The sequence below is a fragment of the Bubalus kerabau genome, chromosome 1 (assembly GCF_029407905.1).
Source record: "Bubalus kerabau isolate K-KA32 ecotype Philippines breed swamp buffalo chromosome 1, PCC_UOA_SB_1v2, whole genome shotgun sequence".
NCBI lineage: Eukaryota > Metazoa > Chordata > Mammalia > Artiodactyla > Bovidae > Bubalus > Bubalus kerabau.
In genome coordinates, this window is record NC_073624.1 from 113444866 (window position 1) to 113469513 (window position 24648).

The following is a 24648-nucleotide window of genomic DNA, read 5'->3' on the forward strand; positions in this document are numbered from 1 at the left end:
AGTTAGTATTATTTGCCAGCAATTCCTATTAAATTTCACAACTTAAATGCTTAAAACTTGGCTGAGAAAACAAGTTCTAAAATTTAGGTTAGATAAAAGATGAAAAACAAGTAATTTTGTATGCATTATACAACTCCCAGTATACTCAATGTTTTCTGCCTTAACACTATATTAGAATGTCAGGGTAACATTCTAAAATCAAGATTGCTGTCAAAAAAACTGAAAGGCAAAGCATTTTGGTAGTGATCAAGCTATTCATGGGTAAATAATAGAATGCATAAATCATACTCTGGGGGAGAATAAATAATAGTCCCTCAGAATTGCAGTGGCCAATAAATGGTTATGCTATTCAAATATTGCAAGCAGCATTAGGATAATATTAAATTTGTATTAATGGAAATAAACATGTACTACTTTGCATTTTCAATAATTTGTCAATCCAGCCAACACTTCCTGAGGTAAATGTTTTAATATAGCAGTAAAGAAATCAGTGGAAGGATTTTTTACTCTTTCTACTGGCAGAATGGTAGATTTTGCTTGAACTCACTCCCCATTCTATAGTTCTTGTGCACTAATAACAACATGCTCTTCAATGCTGTTTTTCTTTCTCCTTAAAAATTAGCCAAGTATTGTAAGTGATTGAAAAGCTATCTTGAATTCAGCATTATGTTCAGTAATTATTTACATACACATTTAAATTATAATGATCAATTTCTATTAAAAACAAACTTTGATCTTACACCATTTGTTTCCACTGAATAATTTATAAAACAGTTGGGTTTATTATTTCATTTAGGCAATATTATCTTCATTCGTAGATGGTAAATCTGAAGTACCCAAAATAATATGACTGTCCTAAGATTCTGGGGAAAAACCATGACCCAGTCTCAAGCTCAGTCTTTTGAACATTGAGCTGTTTGTACTAATCCAATTGTTGATGATTCTTATTTCAAATCAGTCAACAATGTTAGGATTTAAACTTACCTAGGATCATAATTTTTGGTCATTTACTATTTAAATCATTCCAATGTCATATTCATTTATAGAAAACCTTTATTTTCTTCTGGCTTTGCCATTATTTTCAAGAAAATAAAGTTAGGAGCCTATAGTTTTCTTTTGATGATTTTGACTAGAATTGAAAATTAGCTGACATTATGATTTAGTAAAATAGTGAAATAGCTAGAGGATTTTCTTTAAAGATTGAAAGCTATGGAACTTAATGGAAGGGATGGCTGTGTTCCCCACCCCCCGCAGTGTTTTGCTTATGTTGTAACCATCAAAGTCCGGAGAAGGCAATGACACCCCACTCCAGTACTCTTGCCTCGAAAATCCCATGGACGGAGGAGCCTGGTAGGCTGCCATCTATGGGGTTACACAGAGTCGGACACGACTGAGCGACTTCACTTTCACTTTTCACTTTCATGCTTTGGAGAAGGAAATGGCAACCCACTCCAGTGTTCTTGCCTGGAGAATCCCAGGGACGGGGGAGCCTGGTGGGCTGCCATCTATGGGGTCGCATAGAGTCGGACACGACTGAAGCGACTTAGTAGCAGCAGCAACCATCAAAGTCGAGATCCTAGATGCTGTGCAAATATTGTAGTGTTAACATGTACTCTTGGAGGGTCACTAAGTCCAGATACTGCCTGGAAGAAATAGAATTATCTTACTAGACAATGGCCTTTTATGATTCTTTGGAAAAGGATAGTAGATCCATTACTTAACATATTGAGGCAAATGCCTTTCAAGCAATATAAATTTTATATTTGAAGTTCATCTTAATGATTTCAAATGAAATTATAAAAAATTGGAGAAATCTGTGAACTGATGTGGGTAAATCTTTTTGACTAAAGGTCAAACTATTCTCTCTGAAAAAGATGTTTAAATTAAATATTGATGGACAGAAAGGAAGAAAATATAGCACTGAACACAAAACAGATCATCAGAAGAAGTATCTTAGGGGAAAAAAAAGAATGGAGAGTGTTATCTCCTACTGAGAAAGCATCCCGCTAATCTCAGAACGATAGCTCGCTGCCTTAAAAGTGGCAATTGATTGCACTAAGTCATTTCTTTAATCAGTGGTCTTAGAAGTTCTATCATGCGTTGAGACAACTAGAACAAAACCAGGAATGCATTTTATGGACATTGCACAAGGGGCAGCAAGTGACCCTGTGTGTGATAACTTGGGTCGGCCCCCACTATGAACCCAGGGACCCTAACGTCACCCTGGGTCCTTCTTGAAGCACATGAGCTGCCTTGTGTGGTTTTCTTTTTTTCCATTCACGCTACCTCCTCTTGTGCATATAGGATAATGTGGAGGCGTCAAGAGAGGGAAGAATACAGTACAGAGTTTGGGGAAGCTATTTTGAGGTGATATGTTCTTTGGCACTTTTTCTGATTGTCTCTGAGCAGCCATCTAAATAGTGAAACGGGGTGGGGGGTGGTGGGGAGCTTGTAAGTGGTCTAAGAGTTGCGTGCATTTCCAGAAGAGCTGGAGAGCCATCTCGGCTTCAACAGTGCAAAGAAGGAGGCATCAAAAGCATTTTCACCTCCTGGCTCCTCAATTGTGAGAAGGGTGTCAGTTGCTTTACTTAAGGGTTGTTTGGGTGAGAATCTTAGGTAAATTGCAAAAATACAAATGTGAAAATAATTAAGATGAGCTTAAAGAAGTAGATTGTTTTGTAAAGTTTCAGTCATCTTTGTAATTGGACATGTGGCATGATTACATAATGTTTAATGTAAAAAGTGATCTTGGCTCTGGTCCTCACCCCAGTCTACCCCAACCAAAACCAAAGATTTTACAACAGCAGATGTTAACACCTACGGCTGAGAAAATATTAGGGGAGAGCCATGAGGCTGGCATCAGACAGAAGTGTTTTCCTTCAGGAAGATGAGATGGTGTTCATTTTGAGTGATTTTGTGGTTCTCTAGGCAAAAGTCCAACTATGGTATAAAACAAAATAGGTTTCTTGGAAAAAATGCCAAGCATAAGGAGAAAAAGTCTTGTTAACACAACTAATCAGAATCACAATTAATATACAATAATGGAAAATAAGTTTCTGACATGGCTGAAACATAATGATTGAGTATTTGATTGCTGTTCTAAAGCAACACCCAAGAGTTTTACCTTTCTAGATGCGAATAGATTTGGATTAATTTTCCTCATAGAGCAGTTATTTTGGCTGCTTATATGTCAATACAATTTGATTTTTCATTAAGACAAATGTTTTTGTGTGAATTTTAATAAATGTGAAAGTAATAACTGAAACAGGAAAATCATGGAATATCAATTATAATGCTATATATTACTTCAACTCATAATGGAATACTAAAAGATAGTCGAGGTGTAGAGTCAGAGAATACTGTGTTTTAAGCACTGTTAGTCTTTTTCTTCTTTGAGCCTCTTATTTCTCTACGTGAGAAGTGGGACTAATAACACCACAGTAAAAATCGAGAAAATTCCATGAGATATCACCATCTGACACTTGGCACACAGATGAAGTTTAGTAAATGCTAATTCTCTTTCCCATTTTATAGGAAAAGAAATATGTATCAAATTTTGTTCAAAAAATGTAATACTTTTCATGCAGAAAGTATTTCTTGGTAACATGTTTAGAATGCTTAGACCCAAGTAATAAAACTATATGAAACCTGCTGTGCTCCCTCTAAAGATCTGGTTCTCTTTGCCTCTCAAAAATTAAAGGAAAAGAAAATTGGCCCAATATAATTGCTGTAAGTTGGAAGGAATATAGGTAATTTGGAATTAACCCAGCATCAAATAAAGAAGACATTTAAATCTTTTTAGTCAGTGGGACTTAGGAGGGAATTAAGGACCTGTTTTCTGTTTTCCATGAAGGGATAATGAAGGAAAATAAACAGAATATAACAGAGGAGATTGAACACATTGGGGTCAGAGAAATAGAAATCTCTTAGCTTTAAGTATTGATATAGATTGAAAGAATTTTTAAAAGAGTAGATCTGATACAGATCATGAAATCTTAGAGGCAATGAAGGCTGTCAAGCAATGATGCCTGGACATCACTTATACTGTCTCACTGGGTTTTAAGTGTGTGGTCTTAAAGTATATTAATTCCTGTTTGAGAAATCTGCATATTAAAAAAAAATCTTGAACTGTAGTTGGTTTGCAATGTTGCTAATTTCTGCTGTACAGCAAAGTGATTCAGTTACATACATGCACATATATATATATATTTTCCATTTATGATTTATCATAGGATATTGAATATATTGTTTCCTGTTCTATACAGTAGGATCTTGTTTTATCCATTCTCTATATCCCCATCTATTGAATCTATTAACCCCTACTCCCACTCCCTCCCTCTCCCAGGGAAAACTGCATATTACTAGAAGACTACTGAGCACCAAGGCTTTTGGCACCTCAGAGAACAGGGGCAGGCAGGAGAGGGGTTGTGAGGGACTGCCCACATAGGCTCAGGCTCTAACAGTGGGGTGACCCCTGGGCCCTGCTGAGTGGTTCAAGATGATTTCAGTAAGCAGAGTTTCTCCAGCTAGAGGGAATTACTAGATAATCGTCAAAGTGAGACTCTATCCTTTGATCTCATAATACGGTCAGATATTGTAATATAATAAAATTACTTCTCTTTCCCTTTAACAGGATGGCTTGAGACCTAGGTCTATGGGGAAAAATAAGATATTTCTATAAAAACAGAATATTACATTTTTCCCCTAGGAAAATTATTCCCCAGCATTTACATATGAAGGGTCCTTAATTTCAGCTTTTGAATATTTGATCATTGAGAAGTATGGAGTAGAGGAAAATAAAATGGGATTTAGGATTTACAAGAAGAATCTCAGCCACATGAGAGAGTTAAAACCTGGGAAAGGTGAGGTGCTCATGGCTTAGCACCATCCTAGGCACGAGACGCAGTTTTAGTTTAGAAAAATGGAATTACCAGAACAAAGCAGAATTTTCTCTTACCGTTCATTTTTATGAACCTTGTAGAGTTGCTGCCACTTTATGGGTATCAAGGCTGATTTTATTTTTTAATTTTATTTTTAAAGATTTCATAAATATGATTTGTTAAGCTAAATTTTATTTTTTATTGAAGTATTAGTTGATTGTACAATGTCATGTTAATTTCAGGTGTACAGCACAATAATTCAGTTATACATAAATATATTCCTTTTCAAAGTCTTTTCCCTTGTAAGTTATTACAAAATACTGAGTATAGTTCCCTTTTCTATACAGCAGGTCCTTGTTGATTATTTTATGTACACTAGTGTGTATATATTAATTCCAAACTCCTAATTTAAACCTGAATTTCTTGTTAAGTAGCATTGCATCCAAATGGAATTTTATGGTTTTTGTGGTTTTCTGAGGGAGCACCTTGGGCATCAGTTTCTGAAGGCATTTGGGTGTGTATGCATGTGAAGTAAGCCACCAATAAAAATTTCTTCTCAGAAGATTTCTGTACTATTATAACTGCATTATTAAGAGTAGGAGAAAACCAACAAAGTCTTTGAAATTTCTTTTCTTTGCGGTTCAATGAAATAGCTTTTTTCTGTAACTGCTTATTTACTTCAACTAGTCGTGACAAGATACTCATTTAGAATACTTGCCAAATTCAAAGCATCCGAGAGAACTTGACTGAAATTGATCAAAATGAAGTAAATCCAACAGAACTATAGCAGATAAATGAGAAGTTCTACTCCGAATTTTACCAAAACAATGCTGCATTTGAATTTATCCAACGCCATGGAATATAAGGAACAGTGACATTAAAACAAAGAAAAATCTTTTTCCCAATTAGACTCAGCAAGTTTTGCTTTCTGGGTGCGAATCCCTGTAGGAAAAATAAGTATTTCTAAATCTTAGTTGTTTTTGCTCCTTGCCTCCTATATCTCCATATAATCAAGTCCTTTTGGAAAAGAAAGCCGAGCTTTTTAAAATGGCACAGTTATGACAGAAGTGAGAAATTCTTCTTTTACTTAATCACTCTCTTATTTTACATGCCTCATTTAACCTTTAAGCCTACAAGTGATAGAATATATAAAATTCAGAATATATAATAAATAGGAAATTCAATTGAATGCCAGTTATTGTGTCTATAATATATAAAAACTGTGGATGCACTTTCACCTTGTTTTAAATTGAGAAGTCTGAATTATATGTTCTTGTAGAACTCTAAATGTTCACTCCTGGTGCTCATATGAAAAGAAGAATTTTTCTTAAGGGGAAGAATGTAAAATGATCAAATGAATACAGACAGGGGAGAGGAGAAAGAAAAAACCCAGGGTCAAATTGGCTACATGCTGAATGTTTAAATTGATTTCTACTGAACATTTCTGTCATTTTTTTAAAAATTTTATTTTATTTTTTAAACCTCAAACACTGTATTAGTTTTGCCAAACATCAAAACGAATCCGCCACAGGTATACATGTGCTCCCCATCCTGAACCCTCCTCCCTCCTCCCTCCCCACACCATCCCTCTGGGTCGTCCCAGTGCACCAGCCCCAAGCATCCAGTATCATGCATTGAACCTGGACTGGCAACTCGTTTCATACATGATATTACACATGTTTCAATGCCATTCTCCCAAATCTTCCCACCCTCTCCCTCTCCCACAGAGTCCATAAGACTGTTCTATACATCAGTGTCTCTTTTGCTGTCTTGTACACTGGGTTATTGTTACCATCTTTCTAAATTCCATATATATGCGTTAGTATACTGTATTGCTGTTTTTCTTCCTGGCTTACTTCACTCTGTATAATAGGCTCCAGTTTCATCCACCTCATTAGAACTGATTCAAATGTGTTCTTTTTAATGGCTGAGTAGTACTCCATTGTGTATATGTACCACAGCTTTCTTATCCATTCATCTGCTGATGGACATCTAGGTTGCTTCCATGTCCTGGCTATTATAAACAGTGCTGCGATGAACATTGGGGTACACGTGTCTCTTTCCCTTCTGGTTTCCTCAGTGTGTATGCCCAGCAGTGGGATTGCTGGATCATAAGGCAGTTCTATTTTCAGTTTTTTAAGGAATCTCCACACTGTTCTCCATAGTGGCTGTACTAGTTTGCATTCCCACCAACAGTGTAAGAGGGTTCCTTTTTCTCCACACTCTCTCCAGCATTTATTGCTTGTAGACTTTTGGATCGCAGCCATTCTGACTGGTGTGAAATGGTACCTCATAGTGGTTTTGATTTGCATTTCTCGGATAATGAGTGATGTTGAGCATCTTTTCATGTGTTTGTTAGCCATCTGTATGTCTTCTTTGGAGAAATGTCTATTTAGTTCTTTGGCCCATTTTTTGATTGGGTCATTTATTTTTCTGGAGTTGAGCTGTAGGAGTTGCTTGTATATTTTTGAGATTAGTTGTTTGTCAGTTGCTTCATTTGCTATTATTTTCTCCCATTCTGAAGGCTGCCTTTTCACCTTGCTAATAGTTTCCTTTGATGTGCAGAAGCTTTTAAGTTTAATTAGGTCCCATTTGTTTATTTTTGCTTTTATTTCCAATATTCTGGGAGGTGGGTCATAGAGGATCCTGCTGTGATGTATGTCGGAGAGTGTTTTGCCTATGTTCTCCTCTAGGAGTTTTATAGTTTCTGGTCTTACGTTTAGGTCTTTAATCCATTTTGAGTTTATTTTTGTGTATGGTGTTAGAAAGTGTTCTAGTTTCATTCTTTTACAAGTGGTTGACCAGATTTCCCAGCACCACTTGTTAAAGAGATTGTCTTTAATCCATTGTATATTCTTGCCTTCTGTGTCAAAGATAAGGTGTCCATATGTGCGTGGATTTATCTCTGGGCTTTCTATTTTGTTCCATTGATCTATATTTCTGTCTTTGTGCCAGTACCATACTGTCTTGATAACTGTGGCTTTGTAGTAGAGCCTGAAGTCAGGCAGGTTGATTCCTCCAGTTCCATTCTCTTTCTCAAGATCGCTTTGGCTATTCGAGGTTTTTATGTGAAAGAAGTTTCCATACAAATGGCTCATAATTCTGTTACTTTATGAAGTCACTTCTTTATATCTTTCCTCATCAGTACACAAGATATAGGGAATATTGTGTGTACTGTGGCAGCACATGCAATTTTATATTCAGCTTTTTTCATTATGAATATTCACATGATACTACATGGACTTTAATTCTTTCCAACATTATCACAATTTAAGTCAAGCAAAAAGGAATAAAGTGTGAGGTCCATTTACCTCACACCAAGCTGAAAAACTTATAAGATGATGACTGCAGAGGCCACACAGGATCACTTCTGATTGCACTTCCTCTCTTCTCAAGAGGAAAACTCTGCATGAAGTCAAGTGTTTTTTATTTTGTTTTTTTTTTTTTTTAAATTCCTGCCCATTTCCTTATGCTTTTACATAAGTGTTCTTAGGAACTTTGTAGACTTAACTCTTGATTCCTAAGAGAACTGCAGTAACATTATAGTGAAATCTTCACAGCAATTTGAACTTTCAGTGTTACAGTCAAATTGGCCTTCGGTTCAGTTCAGTTCAGGTTCAGTCGTGTCCAACTCTTTGCGACCCCATGGACTGCAGCACGCCAGGCCTCCCTGTCCATCACCAACTCCCGGGGTTTACTCAAACTCATGTCCATTGAGTCAGGGATGAAATCCAACCATCTCATCCTCGGTTGTCCCCTTCTCCTCCTGCCTTCAATCTTTCCCAGTATCAGGGTCTTTTCCAATGAGTCAGTTCTTTGCATCAGGTGGCCAAAGTATTGGAGTTTCAGCTTTAACATCAGTCCTTCAGATGAACACTCAGGACTGATCTTCTTTAGGATAGACTGGTTGGACCTCCTTGCAGTCCAGGGGACTCTCAAGAGTTTTCTCCAACACCACAGTTCAAGAGCATCAGTTCTTCAGCACTCAGCTTTCCTCACAGTCCAACTCTCACATCCATACATGACCACTGGAAATACCATAGCCTTGACTAGATGGACCTTTGTTGGCAAAGTAATGTCTCTGCTTTTTAATATGCTGTCTAGGTTGGTCATAACTTTCCTTCCAAAGAGCAAGCATCTTTTAATTTCATGGCTGCAGTCACCATCTGCAGTGATTTTGGAGTCCAAAAAAAAAAAAGAAAAAGTCAGCCACTGTTTCCACTGTTTTCCCATCTATTTGCCATGAAGTGATGGGATACCATGATCTTTATTTTGTGACTGTTGAGCTTTAAGCCAACTTTTTCACTCTCCTCTTTCACTTTCATCAAGAGGCTCTTTAGTTCTTCCCTTTCTGCCGTAAGGGTGGTGTCATGCGCACATCTGAGGTTATTAATATTTCTCCTGGCAGTCTTGATTCCAGCTTGTGCTTCATCAAGCCCAGCATTTCTCACGATGTACTCTGCATAGAGTTAAATAAGCAAGGTGACAGTATACAGCCTTGATGTACTCCTTTTCCTATTTGGAACCAGTCTGTTGTTCCATGTCCAGTTCTAACTGTTGCTTCCTGACCTACATACAGATTTCTCAGGAAGCAGGTCAGGTGGTCTGATATTTCCATCTCTTTCAGAATTTTTCACAGTTTATTGTGATCCACACAGTCAAAGGCTTTGGCATAGTTAATAAAGCAGAAATAGATGTGCTTCTGGAACTCTCTTGCTTTTTCGATGATCCAGCGGACGTTAGCAATTTGATCTCTGGTTCCTCTGCCTTATCTAAATCCAGCTTGAACATCTGGAAGTTCACAGTTCATGTATTTTTGAAGCCTGACTTGGAGAGTTTTGAGTATTACTTTAACGTGTGTGAGATGTTTGAGCATTTGTGCAGTAGTTTGAGCATTCTTTGGCATTGCCTTTCTTTGGGATTGGAATGTAAACGGACCTTTTCCAGTCCTGTGGCCACTGCTGAGTTTTCCAAATTTGCTGGCATATTGAGTGCAGCACTTTCACAGCATCATCTTGTAGGATTTGAAGTAGCTAAAGTGGAATTCAATCACCTCCACTGGCACCAGACTCCAGTACTCCTGCCTGGAAAATCCCATGGATGGAGGAGCCTGGTAGGCTGCAGTCCATGGGGGTCGCTAAGAGTTGGACACAACTGCACGACTTCACTTTCCCTTTTCACTTTCATGCATTGGAGAAGGAAATGGCAACCCACTCCAGTGTTCTTGCCTGGAGAATCACAGGGATGGGTGGGCTGCCATCTCTGGGGTCGCACAGAGTCGGACATGACTGAAGCGACTTAGCGGCAGCAGCAGCAGCAGCAGTAGCAGCTTTGTTTGTAGTGATGCTTCCTAAGGCCAACTTGACTTCACATTCCAGGATGTCTGGCACTAGGTGATTAATCACATCATCAGGATTATCTGATTGTGAAGATCTTTTTTGTATAGTTCTTCTGTGTATTCTTGCCACCTCTTCTTAATATCTTCTGCTTCTGTTATGTCCATACTATTTCTGTCCTTTATTGTGCCCATCTTTGCATGAAATGTTCCCTTGGTATCTCTGATTTTCTTGAAGAGATCTCTAGTCTTTCCCATTTTATTGTTTTCCTCTATTTGTTTGCACTGATCTCTGGAGGAAGGCTTTCTTATTGGTATTCTTTGGAACTTTGCATTCAACTAGGTATATCTTTCCTTTTCTTCTTTGCTTTTCGCTTCTCTTCTTTTCAAAGCTATTTGTAAGGCCTCCTCAGACAGCCATTTTTCCTTTTTGCATTTCTTTTTCTTGGGGATGTTCTTAATCCCTGTCTCCTGTACAATGTCATGAACCTCCGTCCATAGTTCATCAGGCAGTCTGTCTATCAGATCTAGTCCCTTAAATCTATTTGTCACTTCTACTGTATAATCATAAGGGATTTGATTTAGGTCATACCTGAATGGTCTAGTGGTTTTCCCTACTTTCTTCAATTTAAGTCTGAATTTTTCCATAAGGAGTTCATGATCTGAGCCACAGTCAGTTCCCAGTCTTGTTTTTGCTGACTGTATAGAGCTTCTCCATCTTTGGCTGCAAAGAATATAATCAGTCTGATTTTGGCGTTGACCATCTGGTGATGTCTATGTGTAGAGTCTTCTCTTGTGTTGTTGGAAGAGGGTGTTTGCTATGACCAGTGTGTTCTCTTGGCAAAACTCTTTTAGCCTTTGCCCTGCTTCATTCTGTACTGGAAGGCCCAATTTGCCTGTTACTCCAGGTGTTTCTTTTTTTTTTTTTTTTAAATTTTATTTTATTTTTAAACTTTACATAATTGTATTACTTTTGCCAAATATCAAAATGAATCCACCACAGGTATACATGTGTTCCCCATCCTGAACCCTCCTCCCTCCTCCCTCCCCATTCCATCCCTCTGGGTCGTCCCAGTGCACCAGCCCCAAGCATCCAGTATCGTTCTTGACTTCCTACTTTTGCATTCCAGTCCCCTGTAATGAAAAGGACATCTTTTTTGGCCTTAAAACATGGCCTTAACAAAATCCAAATAAATCAGAATCATTATTCTGTGGTGTTCTTAAACATGCCAATTTGTAGGGATATGAAATGTGTGTACTTTAAGCTGCTTATCTTCTGAGAAAGAGATGTCTTATTTATTTTCTTAGCAAAACAAGATAATCTCTTTTTCTATTAACTGTTGAATTTGCTTCCTCTTGAGAACTGATCCTTTTTTCCTTTTAGTAGTCTCCCTCTTAGGGAAATAAAATGCTAAACATCAGAGGAAATTCACATGTCATTGTGAACATTCGAGTTAGTTTTCTTCCTACTCTTTTGACCCACTATATATAAAACAAGGGATTTTCATTCCAAGGCCATAACCCAGGCTATCAGAGAGGCTATGGATACAAACATCCATTTCCAAAAGTACTGGAGGTTAATAGTGAGATGCTTTTCTTTCTTTCTTGGTTCATTTAGCAGTAATGTTCCAGGGGGATGATGACAGATTCCTGTTTTCTGTTTGTTCTGCACTAAAAGTGTGACTCGTTGCAATAACCATTGGCAAGATGGTAGATTTAGTTAGTACTAGCCATGAAACTAATATGCACTTTAACCCTCATGCATGACTGCTAATCATCAAAGTCAAGTGCCCAGCTATCACACATGCTGATTGGCAGTTTTAGAAGGATAGAAGTTGACTATTTTTCCACATGTCAATTAATATACCTTTGTCTACAAGGTTAAAAGTGAGTTATTGTCTTATTCTAACCTTTAATACATTTTCTTCTGTTTCAGATAAAATTGAATTTTGATTCAAGCTATGAAATACCTGATAAGGTAAAATTCAACAAGGTCATTTATCTTGGCTTCAAAGTCATTTATTTTGGCCTCAAGGTCATTTATCTTGGCTATGGCCACACAGAGGCTCTTCTAACAAGTTGCTGGAAGCTATTTTCGTTAGTAAAATGGTTTCTGGTGGAAAGAGTACTAAAGTTATACTAGCACGCTTAGACCTGAGATTTCCTAAAGTTAATTTAAAGGCGAATCATGGATATATACAGGGAAAGAGTACAGTATCCTAAAATGTAAGTTTTCTAATGTTGCTACCCAGAGATAAAATTCAAATGTACGATAAGTAAGAAACATCGATTAATGAATAGCAGTTTTCTTTTGTATCAGGCAAAATAACTGGCATTAAATTTTTGGAAGGGTTCCTATTGTTAGGAATCTTCTGAAAGGATACTTACTATTAGCAGTTGTGTAGATCTCTTGGATAAAAAAATTGAGTTTGGTTTATTGACCAACCCCTTTTAAAGATCTTGGAACTAGAGAGTGAGAAAAAATACACATTTCCATCACCAGACTTGATCAAAATATTCAGTAGAATTCTTGCAATTTTAGCACAGATAACTCAGAAATCACAAGTGTTGGCAAAGTATTTATGCTTGACAGGGTAATGATTTAATAATTTAAATGCCATTCTAAAGCAAGCACAATGGCAAAGAATTAAAAAAATTCCCCAGATTGCAGCTATGGGGTTCTGCAGGCCAACGAAGCCTGCAATTCTTTTTTGGGCTCCTATTTTCAACACTAAATGGTCTGCATTCCAACATTCAGAGGCAATTAAATATACCTGTGCTATCAGAAATTGGAATTGCAACTAATAGGAAGGAAAATGTGTGCTACAGGAAGGAATTCATTTTGCTGTTTCCCTTGGCATTCTGCATACTCGTGTTATGGAAAGACATGGAGGTCACCATCTTTTCACTTTGAACTGGAATTCATGCTGTTAAACTGTCAATTGTGGGATTTTTTCAAAGCCATAAGAGGTTCGAGAGTAGATCATCATTCTCTGGTAAGCTCTTCTCTTCCTACATCTCTCACTTTAGAGCAAAGAAAGTCACTATTTATTTTGTATTCTGGGTATATATTGTAATTCAAAATTTGAAGTTGAAATAATCATCATTTAAATAATTAGTTTCTGTAGCACATTCTTGCTATTAACATACTTTAGCATCCACCAGATTATTAGGTATCTGCCTAACAAGGTTGCTGAGCAAGCCTATTTAGAAATCCACATTATCCACTGAAATATAGGGAGATTTACCAGTATACCCCAGAGTCTTCTCAGTAGACTTGAAGTTCTCTCCTGGGACAATTGCATAGACAGGAAGTACAGGGGAACATCATTTTAAAAAGTGCTCTTTCAGTTTTACAAGAAGTCTTGTAGAAGGCCATTGCTCTTGGGAAATATACTCTTGGTTGCTTAGACAAATAACCAGTCTTCTTCCTTACTCTGCTAAGGCAACACTGATTTTGTTTATGTATCATGCAGAGATTAGTATACTAAAGAATAGTAGGCCCTATATAGTAATATATATAAAACAGGTAACCAGTAAGGAGCTGTATAGCACAGGGAACTCTACTCAATACTCTGTAATGGCTTATATGGGAAAAGAATTTTAAAATGAGTTTATGTATAAGTGATTCACTTTGTTGTACAGCAGAAAGTAATGCAACATTGTAAATAAAGTGTAGTCTAATAAAAATTAAAAAGGAAGAACAGTAGGCTCCTTCCCCAGGCTTATGAGATGATTTACAATTGAATTAAGTCAGTTTTTGTAATTCCTTTTTTTGGGTCACTAATTGGGCTAGAGTTGGACATAACCAGTACTCCCAATACTACTGGGTTAGCCAAAATGTTCATTTGAGTTTTGCTTAAGATGTTATGGAAAAACCCAAATAAACATTTTGGTCAACCTACTGTATGAAATATAAGGGAAATCTGCAGGAGACTCCTGGGAAAAATGTTTTCCCTGACAGAAGAGATAGCATTGGGGGAAAAGACCCTTTCTCCCCACTATCCCCTTCCGACTGGATTGTTGTATGTATGGTGTCTGGAGCTGCCCTAGCCATCTTTCAATTATGCAGAGAAGGCCAAGGGAAACTCAGAGTTCCCAGCTGTAAACTAGCTCTGGAACTGCCTAAGGGGAAAAAAAAAAAAAAAAAAAAGTTGCTCAGTCATGTCCAATTCTTTGCAACTCCATGGCTTGTAGCCCTCCAGGCTCCTCTGTCCATAGAATTCTCCAGGTAATAATACTGGAATGGGTAGCCATTCCCATCTTCCCGACCCAGGGACTGAACCCATGTCTCCTGCATTGCAGGCAGATTCTTTACTGTCTGAGCAACCAGGGAAGCCCCCAAAGACTTTATTTTATCTGAGACACTTAAATGCTTTATCGCTTAAGTTGCTTGCATCAGTCAGCATAAGTTTAATTATGTAGCAGTAACAAACAGTTCAAACCTCAGGGACTTAAAACAACAAGGGCTTATTTCTCATTCACGTTAGAGGTCTTAGTGTATCAGCAGGGGCTTCTGCTTATTGTAGTCACTCAAAGATCTGGGTCAATGGAGCAAGTGTATCTCCAAAATTGCTGGTTTTAGTTCTAGAAGGAAGAGTTCTGAATGTTCACACATCTGAATCAAATGTTGTAGCTCAGAAGTAACACACATGACTTTCACCCACAGCCTGACCTCCCGGAACTAGGGACACAGCTCCGCCTGCAATAGGGTGAGGAAGCGCAGTCATGTCACTGCCCCCTAAGGAGGGATGGCCAGAAATACTCCAACAGTACTGATGATTCCTATATCAACCTAAGGTGAGAATCCTGTTACGTGCAGGAAAAAGCAACCTGAGTATGAAAAGGTGGATGATGCCTAAAATTTCTGAATGTTAACAATTAGTATAAACCAGCCATTATGCTGAGTTTTGATGTATGTTAATATCTTTAATATGTACAACAATCTTAGAATGTACTATTATTCTCTGAAAAACTTTCAGAGAAGTTTCTTGCTCAAGATCATTTAGTAGATTAATGTTGATATAATGTTAACTTAGGCAGTTCAGGTGTAAAATTCAGTGTTCTTAACTACCATGTCATAAATATCTAATAACTTTGCTTTTTAAATACACACACACCTATTATCTGCCAATTATCTAGCATGTTAAGAAAAAAATAAACAAGTACAGCTACCATAACACTATTGTTGGAAAAAAAAAACCAAGTATTTCCTAGTGAAGTTTTATCAGTTATTATCCAGTTGCCTGAAGTCAGTATACTGGACAAACAAATTTTGAATCAATTTTCCTAAAGCATGGGAGTGGGGGCAGTTTTTTTTCCATGGTACAGAGGAGCAAAATAAATTTTATAAATTACTAAGCCTGAGGCCTCAATCACTAATAACTTGAGCTTTCCTCACCTGGGGTGAAACAAAATTGAACATAATTTCCAACGTCTGTGGTAAGAAGGAAGGACCCATAGCCCAGAGCTATTCACTTGGTGGATGTTGAAATTCTATACACAAATAAACTTTAGACAAAGAATGCAGATAGCTCATATCCATGGAAGTGCGTCTATACCCCATTTACTCTCTTGGAAGACTATTTTCCTCTTAGTGTTCGTGGACTAAATGAGGCATCTAGACCAGGTGATTCTGGAAGTTCAACTGGACTCAAAATATCATTTTCTTTTATTTGAGCAAGTTCTACTTGTTTTCAGGAGAGATTGCTTCATATAAACTCCCTGAATTTGCATTTTGGAATTTTAACTGAAAATTTTTCCTCCTAAGCTTAATTTGTTATTTGGTAAAAGTATCCCAACTCTTCCTTCCCTGAATTTGCATTTTGGAATTTTAACTGAAAATTTTTCCTCCTAAGCTTAATTTGTTATTTGGTAAAAGTATCCCAACTCTTCCTTCCCACTGTTAAGGTGATCTAAGTGTTATTTACCCTGTCTCCTCTTCTTTAAGCATGGGTCTAAGTTGTAGGTCTGAACAAGAACATGCCACTCCCCGAGGGCATGATGACTGGGGTGCGGCTGGGTACATGGTATTAAAGTAGTTAGGTCTGGAACTATTCTGACAAATAGTAGATTTAGAAAAGGCAACGCAAAGGCAGAGGTCCCACTGTCTTCTTCAATGATATATCTCTACATTCAGAGCGATGCTGGTACATAGTAAACGTTCAGCATGTGTATTTGTTGAATGAGTGGAAAAGGCACTTATGCAGAGTTTGCTCCACTGACTGAATGTTAGCCTGAGCTGCTGGGCAGCTGCCACGTGGAAAATGCCGTCCTAGGAGGGAAGTGAAAACTGAAGAAATTCATGCTACAAGTTGAAAAGAGAGAAACCAAATTCTGATGGCATCATTTGAAATGTAGCACTCAGATATGTGGAAGCCATGGTAGGTGGGTGTTTGTTAGTTCCCAGAACCAAAAAAAATCTCTCTCGTGGATACAAATTAGAGTTGGATTCCACCAAAATAATGCTAATCAGCCATTTTATGTGTGAAGACTCTTCTAGCTCTGGGCTATTATGATGGAATAACCCGAATTGTAGTACCCTAAGTCACTGACTTGTACATTTTATTTATAAATATTTTATTAGAAACTACCTATACTGCAGGAATAAAAACATCTCCAGAGACATATCACAGTTGTGCATGAGGATTGCTCTCAAATTTAAAATCTTTTAAATGACTCAAGGGAGTTGATATATGTAAGAGAGCTTCACTTTGAGTATTCTAGAGACGTCCTTGATGGTAGCAGTAGGGCTATGTTTATACACTGGGATTTTATTAATTGATAAATGGTATGTGAGAACAGCAGCTATGCGCTTTATCAAAACTGGACGATAACTCACCCCGAAAGGCAAACATACTCAGTGGTGGCCTTTTCCTTCCTGGATGAATGTCTAGGAGGACCCTTGTTATGACAAGTTCATTCTTGTCTGTAATCCTCCTTTTGCCCAGACAGCGGTATCTTTTCGTCACACACTTAGAGATTTTTTTTTTTTATCATCCTGGCTGCATACTAGCTGTATAATTTTGAGCAAGTTAGTTTTTCTAAAATGGAAATAATAATACATGTATTATAGGATTATATGAGGATTACCTGATTTGAGTAAAGCAATATTATTACTAAATTAATAGGAACAATTATTATTATTAGAGGGTCCAGAATCCCACCTGTTTATTGTTTGGGGGCTTTATGGCTTTCTAGCTATATATTAGTCTTATTCTGATTTTGAGATCCACTCCAGTGTCTGGGCTTCAAAACCTTAACGTTCTACTTAACATTCTAGTTCAATTCCTATAATGGGGTTTTCTTTTTCTAAGTTGCTATTGGGGTGAAACAGGGATGGGGGTGCCGTCCATGGGGTCACACAGAGTCGGACATGACTGAAGTGACTTAGCAGCAGTAGCAGCAGCATTGGGATGAAAAGTCTTAAACTCCAATTTTTCCAGGGTAAGGAACCTAATCTCTTGCTGATCCACCCGAAAGAGTGGGAAAGATCCATCCCTCTCGTTGAGCTCATGCTATTGCCTCCCCCTCCCTGGAAGTACTCACCACTTCACTGCACTCAATATTTGCTGGACGTTTGCATAAATAATTGACCTTTGATCTTTCTCCACCTATCTGATTAGGGACCAAGTCCCTGTAGTTGCATATGTTCCCCTGGGTCTGTCTCCTCTAGGAGACTTTGGCTTCTCACCATTTACCCTCCCAACTCTTTGGATGGAACACTTTTGGGAAAACATGAGGAAAAGGGATACGTTGCATGGTGGTCATCCTTCAAAACCTGTAAGCCTGGAAAAGTGAAAAGTCACCCAGCCCCAGGAAACATGCTTGAGAGATGGACAATATGTAAAATATATACATAAAGTGAAGTAAGTTTTTTCTGTCAAGGATCTTCTACCTCTGAAAACAGAATTAGATTTCATGCATTCTTGCTAGGTTCTCAGATGGTTTTAAATACAGTCAGTTTTTGTGTTATATTTGATCTGTCTCCTTAACTAGCTTCTTTTCAAGCCTATGATTTGCTATCTGTCGAGGGTCTCCAACGGACTTCAACTTCTGACCCAAAGGTGTTTGTGGTGCTTAGCAATATCTGAAATCATAAATGTTCCAGAATTAAGCCTGTCTTGCCTGCCTGTATCCCACCTGAACTGCTGCTCAGTTTTTTGTTTCTGTTTTTTTTTTTTTTGCATTTTGCTAGCTATATCATCATTTCATCATTCTTCTAGTTTTATTCTTGGGTTAATTCTGCCTTCTCTATCTTTTTTTGCCACCCATTTACATCCTATCTTCTGCCAAATTCCCCTCGATGGCATTTTTGAGACTCCAGACTGCTTTGCTTTTAGAAACAGCATGCTTCTCCTTGCCTTTAATATTTCATATCTGAATTGCTATGATGATTTCTAAGCAAGAAGACAAGAGAGGTCTCTGGCTTTCACATTCTTTTTCAAATACTTTTTCTTTTCCCAGAATATATGCTTTCCCCTCTAAGAATGTCAGGTGCAATGGAGGTTCTCCATGAGCTGCACAACTAAACTTCTTCTCCTGAGTCCTTGTTGGTCATAACATACTTTTAAATCAGTCTATGCTGTACTCTTCATTCATCTCACTCCCCTGATTATTAAAAATCCTGTTGTCCACCAGTGGAGAAATCCGAGTATTTTCAGAGGTGACATTAGTTGTGCACTGTCCTGTTCGGGTAACTGATTCACTTGCTGCAATGAGGGGGCATCCTGGATGGGATGAAAGTGTTCTTTGATTACTAACTGGGTCAAGCGGGCTTGCTTCAGCCTCAGTGAACTTTAAAAATTTGATTCAACCACTCTGACTACCTTTTTCTAATTTTTTGACCAATAAGATCTTTATTGACTTTAATTTACTGAAATCCCACCTCAAAATGTACTTTCTTGAGGAGTATTTTCAGCCTACAAGATGGTGCTTGCTACTTTTCTTCTGTGTGCTCTTCAGTGCAAACTCATGGTTGCTACTATAATTCCCTGTGCTGTTTTTGATCCCCTGCCCTGGAGAGTGTCCTCCAACTCTTTGATGGTGTCTTGTTTCCTTACATGGCTGTGAGCTGTATGAGCATCCATGTCTGTGTGCTCTGAGCATCCATTGTGCTACCTCCCCCACTGCCACTGCTGTGCATTCCAAAAGGCCACTGAGCACACCCCAGGCACTCCTTCAATACTGAGTGACCAACTCCCAGTGTGCAGGTGGCTGTAAAACGCTCTGCCGTGTGAGAAGGGAATGTATGATCTTATTCTTTCCATTTGCTAGTGAGATGTTATTAATAATATCCCTTGTGTCCTTAATAATGCCTTATAAATTGTTTCTCTCATAGCAAAGAGTTGTGACTCATTGATTTTGTTTGTGCTATTTTTCTTTATACCCTATATATCTCAGCAATATGATTATGCTCCGTTTATGCTAACAGTGTTTAAAAACAACACTGTATAGGCGAACTATATGAAAAGCATTTCTACTGAGTAAGTTGTACCACTGCTGCTGCTGCTAAGTCGCTTCAGTCGTGTCCCACTCTGTGCGACCCCATAGACGGCAGCCCACCAGGCTCCCCCGTCCCTGGGATTCTCCAGGCAAGAACACTGGAGTGGGTTGCCATTTCCTTCTCCAATGCATGAAAGTGAGAAGTGAAAGTGAAGTTGCTCAGTCGTGTCCGACTCTTAGCGACCCCATGGACTGCAGCCCACCAGGCTCCTCTGTCCATGGGATTTTCCAGGCAAGAGTACTGGAGTGGGGTGCCATTGCCTTCTCCGAGTTGCACCACATAAGTTGCTAATTTGCAGCTTTTGATATCTTTTTAACAACAGTGAAGCAGAAGTGCTGGTAAATGGTAGAGATTAGAATGCATTTGGTTTATCGCCATGCAAAGAGACTTGCTAGTTTTTGACTTTGGAACACCTTTCCTGAAGTTTTAATATTTTCTCTATAACTATACTCTGGAGGTTCCCAGGTGATAAAATAATCAGTAAGTTCAATTAACTTCACTTTGCCTTATCTTTTATGACACCTGGAATTAGAGATGGATTTAAAAATTTTAAATTTCACAAAAACATCTCCTTTGAAACCCTTATGGTTATTCTTTGACTTTCCAGCAAGTGTATATTGCTCATTCTATCACTTTATCCTTGTAACACCTCTAGCAAATACTCTCAGGCTTATACTGGACCCTTACATTCTAGTCACTGGGCTGGATAAGGGTGATAGAAACTAAAGCATCATCTCAATCTTCTAGAAACTCACAATAGTTGAGAAGAGGTCAACAGAGGTGACGATGATGAAAGATAGAATTCATAATTGCTTCAGAGATAAAGGTTAAAAAAAGAAATTTTGATAAATAGAAAGTACAGAAGAATTGGAATGACCTCATTATGATGGTATCATAAAGGATGTGCAGAATTCACATATTTAGAACTAATGATGGAATGACCACCATTGTGAACCAAAGAATGGAGACAAAAATAAGTCCCTGATTGGAAAACCGGACAATCCCTTTTACATAGATTTCCTTCTTTGAATTTCTATTTCCACTGTTGAAGTCAGGCGCTTCTTACCTCCTGCCTGGAATACTTGGATCACCTCAATTCCCATTCTTCAGGCTCTCCCTTCCCCAGTTCATTCTGCATTACAAGCCCAGAGGAAATGCCATAAGCTCTGGCCAGGTTACTTCTCTACTTAGAGTACTTCAGTGGTCCCTGGTGAGACTTGGCAATAAAGGCCTTTGATAACTGGGCTCTACTTATTTTTATAGTCTTATTTCCATTTCCCATTATGAAATACATACTCAAAATTTCCAATTTTTATCATTGCTCCCCCATTCTCTCAACCTTCTCTGGGCCTAAAGTGTTAATCATCTCTGATTTTCATTCCATTTTCACTTTCCATGCTTAAAATAAAATGTTTATCATACCCACTACTCTCAACAGGACCCTTATCTTCTGAGATTGACTGATAATATGCCTTCTGGCCTTCAGAATTTATCCTCTACTATGTTTTTGCATAGTAGAGGATACGTTTTATAGTTTCTATAAAGTAGCATTTTCAGTGAAAGACTAGTTTGAGGTTTTCTCCTGAGTTATTCCTCAGAAAATTTTGTGTAAATATTGGTAAAAATGAACAAAATTGCAAAAGATTATCATTTTCAGAATTATTTTCTTTTTTTAACCATAATTTTTTACAGCTATATTTTTCTTAACATTCCACTTATAAATTTCGGCACAAAAATACAATGTTCTACTTGAGAAATCATAGCAAGGTGAAAGGTTATTTATAGTTGAGTTTCCAAGTAATGAGGAGGTGATATTTTTTAAAGCATGGCTTCTACACAAAGATGTAACAATTTCAGAGTCATTCCTTTGACTGAAAAAAAAAAAGTGAAAAAAAAAGGTGAAAAAAAAAAAGTCATTGCTTACACTGGATTATGTAGTTACAACAGCTGTATCTCAGTAAAAACAATTTCCAGTAACCTCATTTCCTTGCTAAGACTGCCACCTACTTCACAGACTAAGTTTTAGAATAACTTTTCAAGTGGTCTTTTCATTTTGTCATGTAAGAAAAGAAACGAGAGAGAGAAATCTTAGTTTAGGACAAAATCTTTTCAAAAGTAAAATTAGAATCCCAAAAAGAATTAAAGTGAAATGTTTGAAAACTTGTGGGGAGAGGTAATTATAGATACCTTTAGTTTTATGATCAAATATATGTGTTTTCTGCATTAGTATACAGGAAATGAGAATTTCTATGAAGAGGGAAAAAAATGCTAAAGGGCTGTGTAAAGGAAATTAGGTGGAAGGTTCCTGAGAATCAAGGTTACCAAACAGAACAAACACAAGCAAATTATAAAGCTAATAAGGGTGCAACGATATGTAAAGCCAATGATAGTGATGAAGATATTAACACACGCACCTTCATTTCAGGCTTGGGAAAGAGCAGAGAACACTGGTAATTCACAGTGCTCGAAGGCAGCCTCCACTGCACCACGTCAAACTGCAGTGAATGGTGTTGATAATGAACTGATCAATTGCTCTAACACATTTGAGAATGTGGGATAAGAGTCCACTACGAAACTGGGTAAAATGGTAACTAATTCTTTTTCCTTTATGATAAGAGTGTATAGTACCATGATTCTACATCATAAACCTATACTAGATTCTTCAGCTTTATTAGGTGCAGTTTTACTTCTCACCTCCATTTTCTCCTCCCCACTTCCTTTCCCCTGCTGACTAAATCTGAATATAAGGTTGCCTTTCCTTCTACTCCTTGTTGACCCCATTAACTTTGCTCTCCCTTCTTGAGGTAAGGATATTAGCACTTGGAGAGAGTAGACTTCTGATAATTAATACTACAAGTAAAGCCGATCATTAGCAGCAATGACACATGCCACTCTGGGATGGGCTTAGCTTCAGAGACCTCTTGCTTGGTGCTCACAAATCTTCGTGACTGCTGAGTTTGGAAATGGGGAAAAGGGATGAGATTTTCTGCCCTGCATCTCCAATTTCAGCAATCCTTGCTCCTGAGTAGGGGCCTCCAATGCACTCTTGCTGCACTGATTTTGTTTTAGAATATTTTTAATACATAGAGACACAAGAAGGATTTAACACATTTCTTATCTTAATTTACCAGAATAATTGCATCAGTGTGGGGGAAAAAATCCTCTATCTGATGTTGTGCTAGATACTGAAATGTGAGAAAGCATGTGGCTATACTTGAGTAGTTTTTCAAATTCTATTTAACACACTTTAAAGAAAAAAAAGTCATGAAAACTGAAGAAGTAGGAAAATGATTGTCTTCAAATATGGGTTGGGAAAGTTAAGGGGGAAAGTGGCAAATAGCCTGTATTAGTCCATTCAGGTTGCTATAACAAAGCTATCATAGACTAGGTCACTTATAAACCACAGAAATTTGTCACAGTTCTGGAAGCAAGATCGAGGGACCAGCAGATTCTGTATGTGGTTAGAGCCCAATTCCTGGCTTACAAACAGCTATCTTTTCATTGTATTCTCACATGGCAGAAAGAACAAGGGAGACCTCTGGGATCTCTTTTATAAGGGCACTTAAGGCTCAGTCAGTAAAGACTCTGCCTGCAGTGTGGGAGACCTAGGTTTGATTCCTTGGTTGGGAAGATCTCCTGGAGGAGGGCATGGCAACCCTGGAGAATTGAAATTGAGAAATTTCAATTTGAGAAATTTGAGAAAAGAAATTCTTGCCTGGAGAATCTCCATGGACAGAGGAGCCTGGCGGTCCATGGGGTTGAAAGAGTTGGACATGACTGAGCAACTAAGCACAGCACAATCTCATTCATGAAAGCTCCACCTTCATGACTGAATTTCCTCCTAAAGGCCCACCTCCCCATACTGTCACACTGGAATTAGATATGAGCACATGAATTTGAGGAGGAGGTATGCTGCTGCTGTTCAGTTGCCAAGTCGTGTCCAACTCTCTGTGACTCCATGGACTGCAGCTCGTCAGGCCTCCTTGTCCCTCACCATCTGTCAGAGTTTGCCCAAGTTCATGTCCCTTGAATGGGCGATGCCATCCAACTAGCCTCTCCTCTGTTGCCTTCTTCTCCTCCTGCTCTCAATCTTTCCCAGCATCAGGGTCTTTTCCAATAAGTTGGCTCTTCCCATCAAGTAGCCGAAGTATTGGAGCTTCAGCTTTAGCATCAGTCCTTCCAATGAATATTCAGGGTTGATTTCCTTTAGGATCGACTGGTCTGTTCTCCTTGCTGTCCACAGGATTCTCGAAAGCCTTTTCCAGCAACACAGTTTGAAAGCCTCAATTCTTCAGCGCTCTGCCTTCTTTATGGTCCAACTCTCACATCCATACGTGACTACTGGAAAGACCATAGCCTTGACTATATGTACCTTTGTTAGCAAAGTGATGTCTGTGCTTTTTAATACACTGTCTAGGTTTGTCATAGCTCTTCTTCCAAGAAGAAAGCATCTTTTAATTTTGTGGCTGTAGGTGATTTTGGAGCCCAAGAATATAAAACCTGTCACTGTTTCCACTTTTCCCCTTATATATGCCATGAAGTGATGGGACCAGATGCTATGATCTTCATTTTTTGAATGTGGAGTTTTAAGTCAGCTCTTTCAGCCTCACAAGAGGTTCTTTAGTTCCTGTTTACTTTCTGCCATTAGAGTGGTATCATCTGCATATCTGAGGTTGTTGATATTTCTCCCAGCAATCTTAATTCCAGTTTGTAACTCGTACAGCCTGGCATTTCACATGATATGCTCTGCATATAAGTTAAATAAACAGGGTGACAATATACAGCCTTGTTGTATTCCTTTTTCAATTTTAAACCAGTCAGTTGTTCCATATAAGGTTCTAACTGTTGCATCTTGATCCACATACAGTTTTCTCAGGAGACAGATAAGATGGTCTGTTATTCCCACTTCCTTAAAAGTTTCCCACAGT

The 24648-nt window shown here is 38.1% G+C and overlaps 1 protein-coding gene and 1 long non-coding RNA gene across 13 annotated transcripts in view; one reads left to right on the forward strand and one right to left on the reverse strand.

Moving 5' to 3' along the window:
• The window catches only part of SYT1 (synaptotagmin 1), a 230662-nt gene that overhangs the window by 184935 nt on the left and 21079 nt on the right, over positions 1 to 24648 (reverse strand). The window lies entirely within an intron of this gene.
• Positions 1 to 24648, forward strand: part of LOC129656425 (uncharacterized) — a 214883-nt gene that overhangs the window by 132430 nt on the left and 57805 nt on the right. For 6 of the 11 annotated variants that reach the window (XR_008716353.1, XR_008716346.1, XR_008716344.1 and 3 more), the window contains 4 exons: positions 12152 to 12193; positions 13045 to 13211; positions 14885 to 15015; positions 22146 to 22307. This is a non-coding gene — a long non-coding RNA (uncharacterized LOC129656425). Of the gene's footprint in view, positions 1 to 12151; positions 12194 to 13044; positions 13212 to 14884; positions 15016 to 22145; positions 22308 to 23963; positions 24498 to 24648 lie in introns of those variants that run through there. The other 5 variants (XR_008716349.1, XR_008716352.1, XR_008716345.1 and 2 more) reach the window with 4 other exon arrangements.